Source organism: Pseudophryne corroboree, chromosome 8, assembly GCF_028390025.1.
Source record: "Pseudophryne corroboree isolate aPseCor3 chromosome 8, aPseCor3.hap2, whole genome shotgun sequence".
Taxonomy (NCBI): domain Eukaryota; kingdom Metazoa; phylum Chordata; class Amphibia; order Anura; family Myobatrachidae; genus Pseudophryne; species Pseudophryne corroboree.
The window spans coordinates 417,043,687-417,059,504 of NC_086451.1; the positions used below are offsets into that span (position 1 = coordinate 417,043,687).

The 15,818-nt window shown below is 49.8% G+C and overlaps 1 protein-coding gene and 1 non-coding gene across 3 annotated transcripts in view; one reads left to right on the forward strand and one right to left on the reverse strand.

The window, feature by feature from the left end:
- The window catches only part of PAK4 (p21 (RAC1) activated kinase 4), a 142,241-nt gene that overhangs the window by 82,439 nt on the left and 43,984 nt on the right, over positions 1–15,818 (forward strand). The window lies entirely within an intron of this gene.
- Positions 4,587–4,705, reverse strand: LOC134950039 (5S ribosomal RNA). Its single transcript, XR_010183196.1, has one exon. It is a non-coding gene; the product is annotated as a 5S ribosomal RNA (ribosomal RNA).

The window sequence follows — 15,818 nt, forward strand, 5'->3', positions numbered from 1 at the left end:
CCGGCCCCCTTACAGAGCCAGAAGACTGAAGAGGTCCGGAAAATCGGCGGCAGAAGACGTCATGTCTTCAATAAGGTAGCGCACAGCACCGCAGCTGTGCGCCATTGCTCTCAGCACACTTCACACTCCGGTCACTGAGGGTGCAGGGCGCTGGGGGGGGCGCCCTGAGACGCAATAAAAACACCTTTTTTGGCAAAAAATACATCACATATAGCTCCTGGGCTATATGGATGCATTTAACCCCTGCCAATTTTTCCATAAAAAAGCGGGAGAAAGGCCGCCGAGAAGGGGGCGGAGCCTATCTCCTCAGCACACTGGCGCCATTTTTTCCTCACAGCTCCGTTGGAGGAAGGCTCCCTGACTCTCCCCTGCAGTCCTGAACTACAGAAACAGGGTAAAACAAGAGAGGGGGGGCACTAATTTGGCAGATAAATATATACAGCAGCTATATCAGGGAAAAACACTTATATAAGGTTATCCCTATATATATATATATATATATATATATATATATATATATATATATATATATATATATATCAGGATTTTGGTACTTACCGATAAATCCCTTTCTCCGATTCCACAGGGGCCACTGGAGTGTAGTTACAATGGGGAGATAGTAGGTGGTATTGGTAGCTGGCACTTTAAAAATTCTCACACTGTGGCTAGCTCCTCCCCTACTATCTCCCCTCCAAGCCAGTCTACGTTAAACTGTGCCCGAGGAGAGCTGTAATAAACAAACCGTAAGGTAGAGGAGGTTAACGACGCCCTGTAAACCAGGCGAACACAAACTAAACCTGGAACAGAACCTGACAAAAAACCAGGCTAGCCTGAACCCAACAAGCAGTCATATGGTGATCTGCAATCGTTAATCAAACAAAAATCAGGAGAAACAGCGCTGGGCGGGCGTCCAGTGGCCCCTGTGGAATCGGAGAAAGGGATTTATCGGTAAGTACCAAAATCCTGATTTCTCCTTCATCCACTAGGGGCCACTGGAGTGTAGTTACAATGGGGACGTCCCAGAGCTCCCAAAAAACGGGTGGGAAAGCGCTGAGAGTCCTGTAAAAACTGCTCGGCCAAACAGTGATGCAGAGGCCGTAAAAGTGTCAAACTTGTAGAATTTGACAAAACGAATGTCGGTTTGACCAAGTAGCCGCCCGACAAAATATTCATGGAGACCCCGCGGGCGGCTGCCCACGAAGGTCTTACAATGCGCGTAAAGCGCGCTGAATTGGAAAACGGAGGTTCCCTAGTAACCGCCAAGAAGACTGTCTGATGATCAGATGTATCCAACTGTCCAGCATATGCTGGGGCCCCGGCTATTTAGTACGGGAGCATCGTCCAGAGCAAAGAAGAAAAAACACTTCATCGAATAGCCTGAGACCTCTGTAGAGAGAGTTGACGAGCCCTGACAACATTCAGAGAGGATTGAAAACCACTAGTGTCAGATTTATATGAAAAATGGACCTCCCCTCTGGAAGAAACGACCGCTGAGGCCGAAGCCGAGCCCGGGGAGTTGCCAATAGAGTACTCCCTGAACAAGAGGCCGAACTTACGGCCGCTAGGCTAATCTCATTTGGAAGAAAAGCGAAAAAGGCAGAGACCTAAAATTCCGGTCAGTGTGGTTTGAAGCGCAGCGGAGCAAAAAACCTCCCAGAGAAACCAAAGATGAATGGTAACTGGAAGAAGGGGGAAAAACCCCCTTTTATCTTCATTATGTTCCATAAAGTTTTCCCAAAGTGGCAAAAGCGAGAAGAGGTAATAGACTTCTGAAATCGGAGCCCAGTAGGCCTAACCGAACTAGGGAACTCCTCCCTTCTGAGGTCTCGTGAACAGTCACACGGGTAACCGAAACCAGTGTAAAATTGAACAAGGAGAAAAAAAAAAAAAAAAAGGAGCCTGTTGAAGTAGACAGTCCCGTCGAGGTAGGAGCCAAGGCTCCTCTACTGACAACAGGCGTATCTGTATCTTCAAGTCATGCGTGGCCCAACCAGCGCCACCGAGAGGACTAGCACGCATAATCCCCTCCTGTGTTACTGAACATGAAGTAGAAATAGAAAAGGAGGCAGGATAGAATAACCAGAAAACTCCCCGGAGCCCTGAGGGCCTCCACGGCTACTGCCGTCCGAGAGTAATAAAGGGTTAAAGAGTCAGTCAGAACGCCCTGAGGTCGATCCGAAATCTCCGCCCACAGCGGACCAGCTGACAAAACTCCGGGGCATGTTCCCTCACCCAGGAGTCTGACCTGGTGGCTTGATCTGGAAACAAGATTGTTGTCCCCCGTTCCGAGAGGAATGGAGGCGACCACTCATTACGTCGCAACTTGACTGAAGAAATAGAGTCTCTGGTGCCGAGGAATGAAAAAACCTCTGACGGACCGTGTTGAGAAACGTCTATGCGGAGCATAAATTGGATCTGTGTCGAATCAGAAGCTCGTGGATCCTCCGGATATTCAGAAGCCACCTAATGTACAGAGTGGGATAGTAGCAGTAAATTGTCCCATTAGGGAACCAACGTCACCCACTGCCCTTGAAAAAGAGTTATTCTGTTATCTTCCTAAACTCTGTGGGAGCGGAAGAGAGAAGAGTAAAGGACTTACAGTGAAAATGAGAATCCTGTTAAGGGGGAATCTGAGAAAAGCTTGTCCAACGGAAATCAGTAAACAGGCATCTCTGAAGACAAGGGACACGTAAAACTCCCTTTCTTGTTTAAACTAGCAATCACAGACTAAAAGGATTGTAAGGCCAGAATAGGCCTGTCCGAGCCACTTGGCTTCGGAACGTGAAAAGAAAACAAAGGCCTGAGAACTGTCCTAATTCAAATGATATGTGTAAAACAGGGATCAACACCCTTTGCGGTTAGAAACCTATGGAGCGCAGCCTGCAGTATGACTCTCTTGTCATCGTAAATCAGCCGACCCATGCCGAGGGACTCCTGAGACGGTTGTAACCGCCCAAGCCTTCTCCCATCGACCTGCGCCTACCCTGGGACCCTGCAGGTGTAATGGGTGTATAGGATGACATAAAATCAGACTGGACTGAGGATGTTGAACCTCTGCTTCAGCCTTTTTACCCTGAGAACCCCTGGCGACGAAGATATCACCCGTGTGGAGTCAAAAACCTGAAAGGGCACGAAACAATCTAAAGGGAAGACCAGTAAAGGTCTGTCTTGGAGCTGGGGCAGTAGTAGGAGAAATCAAAGTGGACCTACCTCCATTGGTTCAAGAAATCCTGCAGAAAGTTCCTTCCCCAGAACCATCTGCCCCGTAGGATTTCATGTTTACTTGTCACTGTCGCAGCCCCAGAGGTCGTCGGGTTAAGACAGCCCAAGCGAAGATGCAGGGTCCGAGTCTGTAGACATGGAGACCTCCAAGGAACATAAAGCAGAATCGTGATTCTGACCTGTATCAAAGTATCAATTGATCCTGATGCGAAGCATCCTGTAACCTAGAGGACAATTGTTCCCCAACCTACCTGCTCCGGATACGGTAGAACCATGCTGCCGCATATGTCGATGGATCCCTGAGCAAGGTTGCCTCAGGAAAACGGCGGCTTGATGGACCGGCGATACACCGAGGTGTATACCCTAGAGAGGTTCTGATACCATCTCCTGCCATCTGCGGGGAAAAGATAGGAAAACAAACCCTGTTTGATACCTGATATTGTGTATTCGGGTGTCTGTCGGCCGCCTACCGGAGCCTGCCCAGCTCATCCGAAACTGAACCAGTCGCTGTCATTTTCGTCAATGGCGTGGAACCCTGATGGACTTGACGTGTCCTCCTCCTTTACCTGCAGTATCAGATGAACTGCTGTATTATGTACCTGTATATTCTGAGACACTGGTTCAGATCCACAGAAAACAGACATCAGTAATGCATGGAATGTTAGCAAAGTTTCTTTTTGGAAAGGTGTGTTTGGTCCCGCTGTGATTTGATCCTGTGACCTTGGAAACCAAAGTCCAAGGGCTTACCTGATGAGCTATTGTCTGGTTAATAGTGACATTACCTGCATCATTGATCAAACAGGGGTGTGCAGGTGCGTGGAGGGCGAAGCAGATGGCTCCGCCGCATACTTCACACCTAAGAGGGAATTCTTCGACTATCCCAGGAGAGACAAACGAAAGGAGAAAAGGTGGGTTAAATAAACAGAGCCCTACGTAAGGTCTGCACTATAATGTGTAGTGACCGATACGATTAAAATAAACTTTCTGGAGCAGCGGAGACCTGAACCAGCAACGCTGCGCTGTGGGACAGGAGTCTTAGCCCTAGGCTATAGGAGTTCTCCTTAAAGTTTTGTTTGGATTCAAACCCCTGTTCAGATACCCGCTACTAGCGTACTGAGCCGCAGCGCTATTTGTCTGATGCCTTACACGCATTCCACAATTACAAATAGCATTAGTAACTAGTGACAACAAGGAATAATAAAGGGAAGGCAACACCCCGCCCTGTATTTAGTGTACCGCTAATTAAGGTGCACCAGATGTTTCTCTGAGGTTCCGCTGGCTTTTCAAAATGGTGACCAGCCTGTGAGAAAGATGGGGGAAAATGTTATGTGCAAGATGTTGTTATTAGAAAACATTGCGGAAGTAGCCTACAGCACCTGGTATTCCCAGGCGGTCTCCCATCCAAGTACTAACCGGGCCTGACCCTGCTTAGTTTCCGAGATCAGACGAGATCGGGCGTGTTCAGGGTGGTGTGGCCGTAGGCTTTTATCCCCTATATCTGGTATTTTATGGATTTATCTATATACATACCTACACGCACTTAAATATATATATCTATATATATACATGCACAAACATAACTATATATGTATATATACACACACACCGTAGGTAAATAAATACTGCACAGTAGATCCTTTTAATTATTATTGAGCTGAGTCCCAGCTACTGTAATAGAGCAGGTTCCCTGATTTGCAAGTAGGAAAATGCTGGGTAGAGGACTCTACTGCAGGAGGAATGTATCTATATTTCAGCAGCCTGAAGTATCGAAAAGTTACAAATCCCAGAGCTGTTGCCTAGCGACGGGGAGACCTGGGAGCCCGCTGAGTAAAGCGGGTTAACTGTTAATATACCTGGGACTTTATTTGTATTTGTCTCTGAGTATGCAAGATTAGCCCACTGGGCTATAGGAGACACTGCAAATATGAAGCCAGGTCTGTGCAGGGAGGAAATGGCCGCCAGAGTGAAACTCCTCTGGGCTATGCGATAAAATCTATATAGTGGATAACTGGATTAGTGCTGAACCACTCTGACTATATCACATTCTCCTCAGCACCATGTGCATTAAACTCACATAAATGCCTATTACACTATAACAGTGGCCGGGGAGCGGAGAATGCTGAGCCCGCTGTACAGAGCAGGAGTTAGCTCCGCCCCCCGGCTATGGCGCCTTATTGCAAAACTAAGCGGGAAGCGAGCTGTACCCTCCGCTGGGCCTGCGAGTCACCGCCGGGGAGCGCTGAGCGCTGAGCCCGCTATACAGCGCTAGTAGAGCCCTGTATCTGCTAGCCGCCGCCGGGGAGTGTTGCGCTGAACAGAGCGCGAGTCGCCGCCTGGGAGCAGGGAGCGCTGAGCTCGCTCTACAGAGCGGGACTTAGCTCCGCCCCCTCCGTACAAGGCGCCAAATTTAAACATTGCTTTGCGCTCGAGCGGGATCCCTGTGCCGGCTCTGTGAGTCGCGCTGAGTGGGTGCGGGGGGTGCGGGGAGCTGGGGGAGCAGAGGGTTATCAGAATGACACACACCCGTTTTTCAGTCAGGGTTGTATAAACACATACTCAGCCTCCCCCAATCATCCTGTCTGTTTCTCCATGAGGAGGACAGGTAAGGATACAATAAAGTACATTACAGCCCCAGAGAGCCCTTCTGGAGTGGGTTGTACAACAATAAACAGATTGCTCTAAAAACATACATAGCCACCACAAATAAAGTATACTTCACTCACCACTGTGTTCTTGGTGGATCGGCCCCGACACACGCCGCACGCAGCGGCGTCCAGCCGGAATCTTCTGTGGTGGGGTGGTCCCGACACAAGCCGCACGCAGCGGTGTCCGACCATTTTTGATACTCACCGCTGCCATGCTGCCGGAATCTTCTGCTGGATGGAGTGGCCGCGACACGCGCCGCACGCAGCGGTGTCCGCCAACTCAGGAGAGCTCAGTGTCTCCCTCAGCCGGGGCCCATCCCTAGCCGCACGCAGCTGCGATGGGACCCCGCCGGCAGCTCCCACGGTGCAGACTGGCAGTGGCAGAGCTGCCAGTCTGTGAGTGTGTGTAAGAAAAATAAAATAATAAAGAAAAAAGAAGAAAATTCTTCAGCTAAACCCAAGTGAACCAGCTACCTCGGGCACTTAACTAAGACTGGCTTGGAGGGGAGATAGTAGGGGAGGAGCTAGCCACAGTGTGAGAATTTTTAAAGTGCCAGCTACCAATACCACCTACTATCTCCCCATTGTAACTACACTCCAGTGGCCCCTAGTGGATGAAGGAGAAATATATATATATATATATATATATATATATATATATATATATATAGCGCTCTGGTGTGTGCTGGCAAACTCTCCCTCTGTCTCCCCAAAGGGCTAGTGGGTCCTGTCCTCTGTCAGAGCATTCCCTGTGTGTGTGCTGTGTGTCGGTACGTTGTGTCGACATGTATGAGGAGGAAAATGGTGTGGAGGCGGAGCAATTGCCTGTGTTAGTGATGTCACCCCCTAGGGAGTCGACACCTGACTGGATGGTCTTATGGAAAGAATTACGTGATAGTGTCAGCACTTTACAAAAGACTGTTGACGACATGAGACAGCCGGCAAATCAGTTAATACCTGTACAGGCGTCTCAAACACCGTCGGGGGCTCTAAAACGCCCGTTACCTCAGGTCGATACAGACACTGACACGGACACTGACTCCAGTGTCGACGGTGAGGAAACAAACGTATTTTCCAGTAGGGCCACACGTTACATGATCACGGCAATGAAGGAGGTTTTGAACATTTCTGATACCCTTTTTTGTGGTACTTGTAGTATTATGTGGGGTGTGAAAAAACTACCCGTAGTTTTTCCTGAATCAGATGAATTAAATGAGGTGTGTGATGAAGCGTGGGTTTCCCCCGATAAAAAACTGCTAATTTCTAAAAAAATTATTGGCATTATACCCTTTCCCGCCAGAGGTTAGGGCACGTTGGGAAACACCCCCTAGGGTAGATAAGGCGCTCACACGCTTATCAAAACAAGTGGCGTTACCGTCTCCTGATACGGCCGCCCTCAAGGAACCAGCTGATAGGAAGCTGGAAAATATCCTAAAAAGTATATACACACATACTGGTATTATACTGCGACCAGCAATCGCCTCAGCCTGGATGTGCAGTGCTGGGGTGGCTTTGTCTGATTCCCTGACTGAAAATATTGATACCCTGGACAGGGACAATATATTATTGACTATAGAGCATTTGAAGGATGCATTTCTATATATGCGAGATGCACAGAGGGATATTTGCACTCTGGCATCAAGAGTAAGTGCGATGTCCATTTCTGCCAGAAGAGGGTTATGGACGCGACAGTGGTCAGGTGATGCGGATTCCAAACGGCATATGGAAGTATTGCCGTATAAAGGGGAGGGGTTATTTGGGGTCGGTCTATCGGACCTGGTGGCCACGGCAACGGCTGGAAAATCCACCTTTTTACCCCAAGTCACCTCGCAGCAGAAAAAGATACCGTCTTTTCAGGCTCAGTCCTTTCGTCCCCATAAGGGCAAGCGGGCAAAAGGCCACTCATATCTGCCCCGGGGCAGAGGAAGGGGAAAAAGACTGCAGCAGACAGCCTCTTCCCACGAACAGAAGCCCTCCCCCGCTTCTGCCAAGTCCTCAGCATGACGCTGGGGCCTTACAAGCGGACTCAGGCACGGTGGGGGCCCGTCTCAAGAATTTCAGCGCGCAGTGGGCTCACTCGCAAGTGGACCCCTGGATCCTGCAGGTAGTATCTCAGGGGTACAAATTGGAATTCGAGACGTCTCCCCCTCGCCGGTTCCTGAAGTCTGCTTTACCAACGTCTCCCCCCGACAGGGAGGCGGTATTGGAAGCCATTCACAAGCTGTATTCCCAACAGGTGATAATCAAGGTACCCCTCCTACAACAGGGAAAGGGGTATTATTCCACGCTGTTTGTGGTACCGAAGCCGGACGGCTCGGTGAGACCCATTTTAAATCTGAAATCCTTGAACACTTAACATAAAAAGGTTCAAGTTCAAGATGGAGTCACTCAGAGCAGTGATAGCGAACCTGGAAGAAGGGGACTATATGGTGTCTCTGGACATCAAGGATGCTTACCTCCATGTCCCAATTTGCCCTTCTCACCAAGGGGTACCTCAGGTTTGTGGTACAGAACTGTCACTATCAGTTTCAGACGCTGCCGTTTGGATTGTCCACGGCACCCCGGGTCTTTACCAAGGTAATGGCCGAAATGATGATTCTTCTTCGAAGAAAAGGCGTCTTAATTATCCCTTACTTGGACGATCTCCTGATAAGGGCAAGGTCCAGAGAACAGTTAGAGGTTGGAGTAGCACTATCTCAAGTAGTACTACGACAGCACGGATGGATTCTAAATATTCCAAAATCGCAGCTGATTCCGACGACACGTCTGCTGTTCCTAGGGATGATTCTGGACACAGTACAGAAAAAGGTGTTTCTCCCGGAGGAGAAAGCCAGGGAGTTATCCATCCTAGTCAGGAACCTCCTAAGACCAGGCCAAGTGTCAGTACATCAATGCACAAGGGTCCTGGGAAAGATGGTGGCTTCTTACGAAGCGATTCCATTCGGCAGATTCCACGCAAGAACTTTTCAGTGGGATCTGCTGGACAAATGGTCCGGATCGCATCTTCAAATGCATCAGCGGATAACCCTGTCTCCAAGGACAAGGGTGTCTCTCCTGTGGTGGTTACAGAGTGCTCATCTCTTAGAGGGCCGCAGATTCGGCATTCAGGATTGGGTCCTGGTGACCACGGATGCCAGCCTGAGAGGCTGGGGAGCAGTCACACAGGGAAAAAATTTCCAGGGCTTGTGGTCAAGCATGGAAACGTCACTTCACATAAATATCCTGGAACTAAGGGCCATTTACAATGCCCTAAGTCAGGCAAGGCCTCTGCTTCAGGGTCAGCCGGTGTTGATCCAGTCGGACAACATCACGGCAGTCGCCCACGTAAACAGACAGGGCGGCACAAGAAGCAGGAGGGCAATGACGGAAGTTGCAAGGATTCTTCGCTGGGCGGAAAATCATGTGATAGCACTGTCAGCAGTGTTCATTCCGGGAGTGGACAACTGGGAAGCAGACTTCCTCAGCAGACACGATCTTCACCCGGGGGAGTGGGGACTTCACCCAGAAGTCTTCCACATGATTGTGAACCGTTGGGAAAAACCAAAGGTGGACATGATGGCGTCCCGCCTCAACAAAAAACTGGACAGATATTGCGCCAGGTCAAGGGACCCTCAGGCAATAGCTGTGGACGCTCTGGTAACACCGTGGGTGTACCAGTCAGTATATGTGTTCCCTCCTCTGCCTCTCATACCCAAGGTACTGAGAATCATAAGAAGGAGAGGTGTAAAGACTATACTCGTGGCTCCGGATTGGCCAAGAAGGACTTGGTACCTGGAAATTCAAGAGATGCTCACGGAAGACCCGTGGCCTCTACCTCTAAGAAAGGACCTGCTCCAGCAGGGACCATGTCTGTTCCAAGACTTACCGCAGCTGCGTTTGACGGCATGGCGGTTGAACGCCGGATCCTGAAGGAAAAAGGCATTCCAGATGAAGTCATCCCTACCCTGATCAAAGCCAGGAAGGATGTAACTGTGCAACATTATCACCGTATTTGGCGTAAATATGTTGCGTGGTGTGAGGCCAGGAAGGCCCCTACAGAGGAATTTCAACTAGGTCGATTCCTGCATTTCCTGCAAACAGGACTGTCTATGGGCCTCAATTTAGGGTCCATTAAGGTTCAAATTTCGGCCCTGTCAATATTCTTCCAAAAAGAACTAGCTTCAGTTCCTGAAGTTCAGACGTTTGTCAAGGGGGTACTGCATATACAGCCTCCTTTTGTGCCTCCAGTGGCACCTTGGGATCTCAATGTAGTTTTGGGATTCCTAAAATCACATTGGTTTGAACCACTCACCACTGTGCAGTGTTCGCAAATACGCGCTATAGCGCGTATTTTACCCTGATCTGTGGTCCGGGGACTCACTTTTCTAAACTGTGTGGGTCCCCGGGGACGCGCTCCGCTGAAGCTGGTTGTTTTGTATCAGCTTCCTGTAACAGACGACAGAAGCGGAGCCTTAGCAGTCCTCTAGCGGCGCCCTTCCCCCCCTTCGATCACCTGCTGCAGCATCATGGGGGACGGACCGAGAGTGAGGACGGCTTCCTCCTCCCCCCCCCACCCCCCGGCCGATCACCTGCTGCAGCTTCACGGGGGACGGACAGCGAGAGAGTGAGGACGGCTCACCCCCCGCCGCCGCCGATCACCTGCTACAGCTTCACGGGGGACGGACAGCGAGAGAGTGAGGACGGCTTCTCCCCCCCCCCCGACCACCTGCTGCAGCTTCACGGGGGCTGGACAGAGAGCAGGGATGGCTCTGCGGCGCGCTACACACTGTGTTGCGGGTGGAGTTGAACGCCGGTGACCGCGTCCTGTGCGGAAGGGTGAGCTGGACTTGGGGTGGCGGCTGGGGGGCTGCTCATATCAGTGGGAAGGCAGAGATGGGGGCTGCATGGCGCCGGCAAGCAGGTGTTAAACACCACAAAAATGTTGCATGGGGTGGGGGTGAGTGCTGCCTGTAATTTATGTGCTGACTGATCAACTTCAGTGACACTCACTGTGCTGGCTGTCTTTGTTGGTTGCCACTGGTTACTGTAAAGACAGCCAGCACAGTGAGTGTCACTGAAGTTGATCAGTCAGCACATAAATTACAGGCAGCATGACTCGAATCCAGTGGTTGCACCAAGTGTCCGAAGTCGGCGGTCAGGATGTTGGCATTTAGTATACCGACACCAGCATCCCGATCGCAGCAAAGCAGACAAGAGTGACGAGTGCAGAGGGTACCTTAACCTCCCACCCCTAACCCTCCGTTTCCCACAGCCTAAACCTAACCCACCCCCTTAGTGCCTAACACTTATACCCCCCCTCTGCAGCCTAACCCTGACCTCCCCAACACCATATCCTAACCCCCCCCCCCCCCCCCCGACCCGCACGCTAAACCAGTGGCGGCATTGCATACTTACCTTCAGGATCCTGACTGTCGGGATATCGTTGGTGGGATCCTAATCTTCTCGGGATGTCAGCGTTGGTATTCTGGCGGCTGGCGGGATTCCGGCATCGGTATTACGGCTCCTGGGATCCCGACAGCCAGGATTCTGAACGCATACTTCCGATATGATAACAGCCCCGCAGCATTGTCACCCTCCCTCCCCCACAACACTTCTGTAGTGTCTAAATCCAGTCTGAGGCTCCTATTATAGCGGCACCATAAAGCCATTACATATAGAAAATGTATTATTTAATAATGTTGTCCTGTTTTTTAATCATATAGTTGTTAAGTGCTCTGCCTGGCACAATGTGTATAACGTGCTCTACCTGGCACAATGTGTATAACGTGCTCTACCTGCGCAATATGTATAACGTGCTCTACCTGGTGCAATGTGTATAACATGCTCTACCTGGTGCAATGTGTATAACGTGCTCAACCTGGCGCAATGTGCATAATGTGCTCTGCCTGGCGCAATATGTATAACGTGCTCTACCTGGTGCAATGTGTATAACATGCTCTACCTGGTGCAATGTGTATAACGTGCTCAACCTGGTGCAACGTGTGGCGCAATGTGTATAACGTGCTCTACCTGGTGCAACGTGTGGCGCAATGTGTATAACGTGCTCTACCTGGTGCAACGTGTGGTGCAGTGTGTATAACGTGCTCTACCTGGTGCAACGTGTGGCGCAATGTGTATAACGTGCTCTACCTGGTGCAACGTGTGGTGCAGTGTGTATAACGTGCTCTACCTGGTGCAACGTGTGGCGCAATGTGTATAACGTGCTCTGCCTGGCGCAATGTGTATAACGTGCTCTCCTTTGCTCAGTGTGTATAGGAGGTTCTACCTGGTGCAATGTGTATAAGTGGCACTACTGTGTTGAGTAATGTGAATTGGTACTATTATGTGACCACGCCCATTCACCACGAAGCAGCCCCTAAAAATTCTAGCGCGCCTTCGGCGCGCACTGTCAGTCTTCTGTATAGGTGAGGAAGAACCAGTTCTCTTTCTGCCACAAGGTCACCAAAATGTCTAGTTACATCTATAGTGCGGGGTGTGCTGTATGTTACACAGCCCAGCAGCATCGTCACCCCATCCTCCCCCTTGCACCACTTTTGTAGTGTCCAAATCAAGTTTGTCTTTTTATATTTGAATCATTAATAAGACTAATTAAAACCTTCACTCCGATGGGACCCAGAAAAGGACAGGTAGGACCCCAATTTTTAAAAGTGAGGGGTCCCTGGGACCCACTTTTTTTTGGTCTCAGCGCGATCACTGACTGTGGACTTAAAATATCTCACATGGAAAGTGGTAATGCTGTTAGCCCTGGCTTCAGCCAGGCGTGTATCAGAATTGGCGGCTTTATCCTATAAAAGCCCTTACCTAATTTTTCATACGGACAGGGCAGAATTGAGGACTCGTCCTCAATTTCTCCCTAAGGTGGTTTCAGCATTTCACTTAAACCAGCCTATTGTGGTGCCTGCGGCTACTAGGGACTTGGAGGATTCCAAGTTGCTGGACGTAGTCAGGGCCCTGAAAATATATGTTTCCAGGACGGCTGGAGTCAGAAAATCTGACTCGCTGTTTATACTGTATGCACCCAACAAGCTGGGTGCTCCTGCTTCTAAGCAGACGATTGCTCGTTGGATTTGTAGTACAATTCAGCTTGCACATTCTGTGGCAGGCCTGCCACAGCCAAAATCTGTAAAAGCCCATTCCACACGGAAAGTGGGCTCATCTTGGGCGGCTGCCCGAGGGGTCTCGGCTTTACAACTTTGCCGAGCAGCTACTTGGTCAGGGGCAAATACGTTTGCAAAATTCTACAATTTTGATACCCTGGCTGAGGAGGACCTGGAGTTCTCTCATTCGGTGCTGCAGAGTCATCCGCACTCTCCCGCCCGTTTGGGAGCTTTGGTATAATCCCCATGGTCCTTTCGGAGTCCCCAGCATCCACTAGGAAGTTAGAGAAAATAAGAATTTACTTACCGATAATTCTATTTCTCATAGTCCGTAGTGGATGCTGGGCGCCCATCCCAAGTGCGGATTGTCTGCAATACTTGTACATAGTTATTGTTACAAAAATCGGGTTATTATTGTTGTGAGCCATCTTTTCAGAGGCTCCTCTGTTATCATGCTGTTAACTGGGTTCAAATCACAAGTTGTACGGTGTGATTGGTGTGGCTGGTATGAGTCTTACCCGGGATTCAAAATCCTTCCTTATTGTGTACGCTCGTCCGGGCACAGTATCCTAACTGAGGCTTGGAGGAGGGTCATAGGGGGAGGAGCCAGTGCACACCAGGTAGTCCTAAAGCTTTTACTTTTGTGCCAAGTCTCCTGCGGAGCCGCTATTCCTCATGGTCCTTTCGGAGTCCCCAGCATCCACTACGGACTATGAGAAATAGAATTATCGGTAAGTAAATTCTTATTTTCAGAACCACAGCAGTTTTGTACATGACCCTAGCCGTGGATGGTGCTTGCTTAACACGTGCTTGGCGTCCCTCAGTTACGCAGGTGTTTCCATAATTATTTTGCCTACTACCACTGTGGATGTTTAGCCTGCTGAAAACAGTGACACCTAGTGCTGGAATTCAGAACTGCTAGTGAGAGCTGTCACTGTAGCTACTATTGCAGTTTTCTCTAACGTCCTAGTGGATGCTGGGGACTCCGAAAGGACCATGGGGAATAGCGGCTCCGCAGGAGACTGGGCACAAAGTAAAAGCTTTAGGACTAGCTGGTGTGCACTGGCTCCTCCCCCTATGACCCTCCTCCAAGCCTCAGTTAAGATTTTGTGCCCGAACGAGAAGGGTGCAATCTAGGTGGCTCTCCTGAGCTGCTTAGAGTAAAAGTTTAAATAGGTTTTTTTTATTTTCAGTGAGACCTGCTGGCAACAGGCTCACTGCATCGAGGGACTAAGGGGAGAAGAAGCGAACTCACCTGCGTGCAGAGTGGATTGGGCTTCTTAGGCTACTGGACATTAGCTCCAGAGGGACGATCACAGGCCCAGCCATGGATGGGTCCCGGAGCCGCGCCGCCGGGCCCCTTACAGAGCCAGAAGAGTGAAGAGGTCCGGAAAATCGGCGGCAGAAGACGTCCTGTCTTCAATAAGGTAGCGCACAGCACCGCAGCTGTGCGCCATTGCTCTCAGCACACTTCACACTCCGGTCACTGAGGGTGCAGGGCGCTGGGGGGGGGGCGCCCTGGGACGCAATGAAAATACCTTAAATGGCTAAAAATACATCACATATAGCTCCTGGGCTATATGGATGTATTTAACCCCTGCCAGTTTTCCACAAAAAAGCGGGAGAAAGGCCGCCGAGAAGGGGGTGGAGCCTATCTCCTCAGCACACAAGCGCCATTTTTTCCTCACAGCTCCGTTGGAGGAAGGCTCCCTGACTCTCCCCTGCAGTCCTGCACTACAGAAACAGGGTAAAACAAGAGAGGGGGGGGCACTAAATTGGCATATTAATATATACAGCAGCTATATTAGGGAAAAACACTTATATAAGGTTATCCCTATATATATATAGCGCTCTGGTGTGTGCTGGCAAACTCTCCCTCTGTCTCCCCAAAGGGCTAGTGGGGACCTGTCCTCTATTAGAGCATTCCCTGTGTGTGTGCTGTGTGTCGGTACGCTGTGTCGACATGTATGAGGAGGAAAATGGTGTGGAGGCGGAGCAATTGCCTGTAATAGTGATGTCACCCCCTAGGGAGTCGACACCTGACTGGATGGTCTTATGGAAAGAATTACGTGATAGTGTCGGCACTTTACAAAAGACTGTTGACGACATGAGACAGCCGGCAAATCAGTTAATACCCGTACAGGCGTCTCAAACACCGTCAGGGGCTATAAAACGCCCGTTACCTCAGGTCGATACACTGACACGGACACTGACTCCAGTGTCGACGGTGAGGAAACAAACGTATTTTCCAGTAGGGCCACACGTTACATGATCACGGCAATGAAGGAGGTTTTGAACATTTCTGATACTACAAGTACCACAAAAAAGGGTATTATGTGGGGTGTGAAAAAACTACCCGTAGTTTTTCCTGAATCAGATGAATTAAATGAGGTGTGTGATGAAGCGTGGGTTTCCCCCGATAAAAAACTGCTAATTTCTAAAAAATTATTGGCATTATACCCTTTCCCGCCAGAGGTTAGGGCGCGTTGGGAAACACCCCCTAACGTAGATAAGGCGCTCACACGCTTATCAAAACAAGTGGCGTTACCGTCCCCTGATACGGCCGCCCTCAAGGAACCAGCTGATAGGAAGCTGGAAAATATCCTTAAAAGTATATACACACATACTGGTATTATACTGCGACCAGCAATCGCCTCAGCCTGGATGTGCAGTGCTGGGGTGGCTTGGTCGGATTCCCTGACTGAAAATATTGATACCCTGGACAGGGACAATATATTATTGACTATAGAGCATTTAAAGGATGCATTTCTATATATGCGAGATGCACAGAGGGATATTTGCACTCTGGCATCAAGAGTAAGTGCGATGTCCATTTCTGCCAGAAGAGGATTAT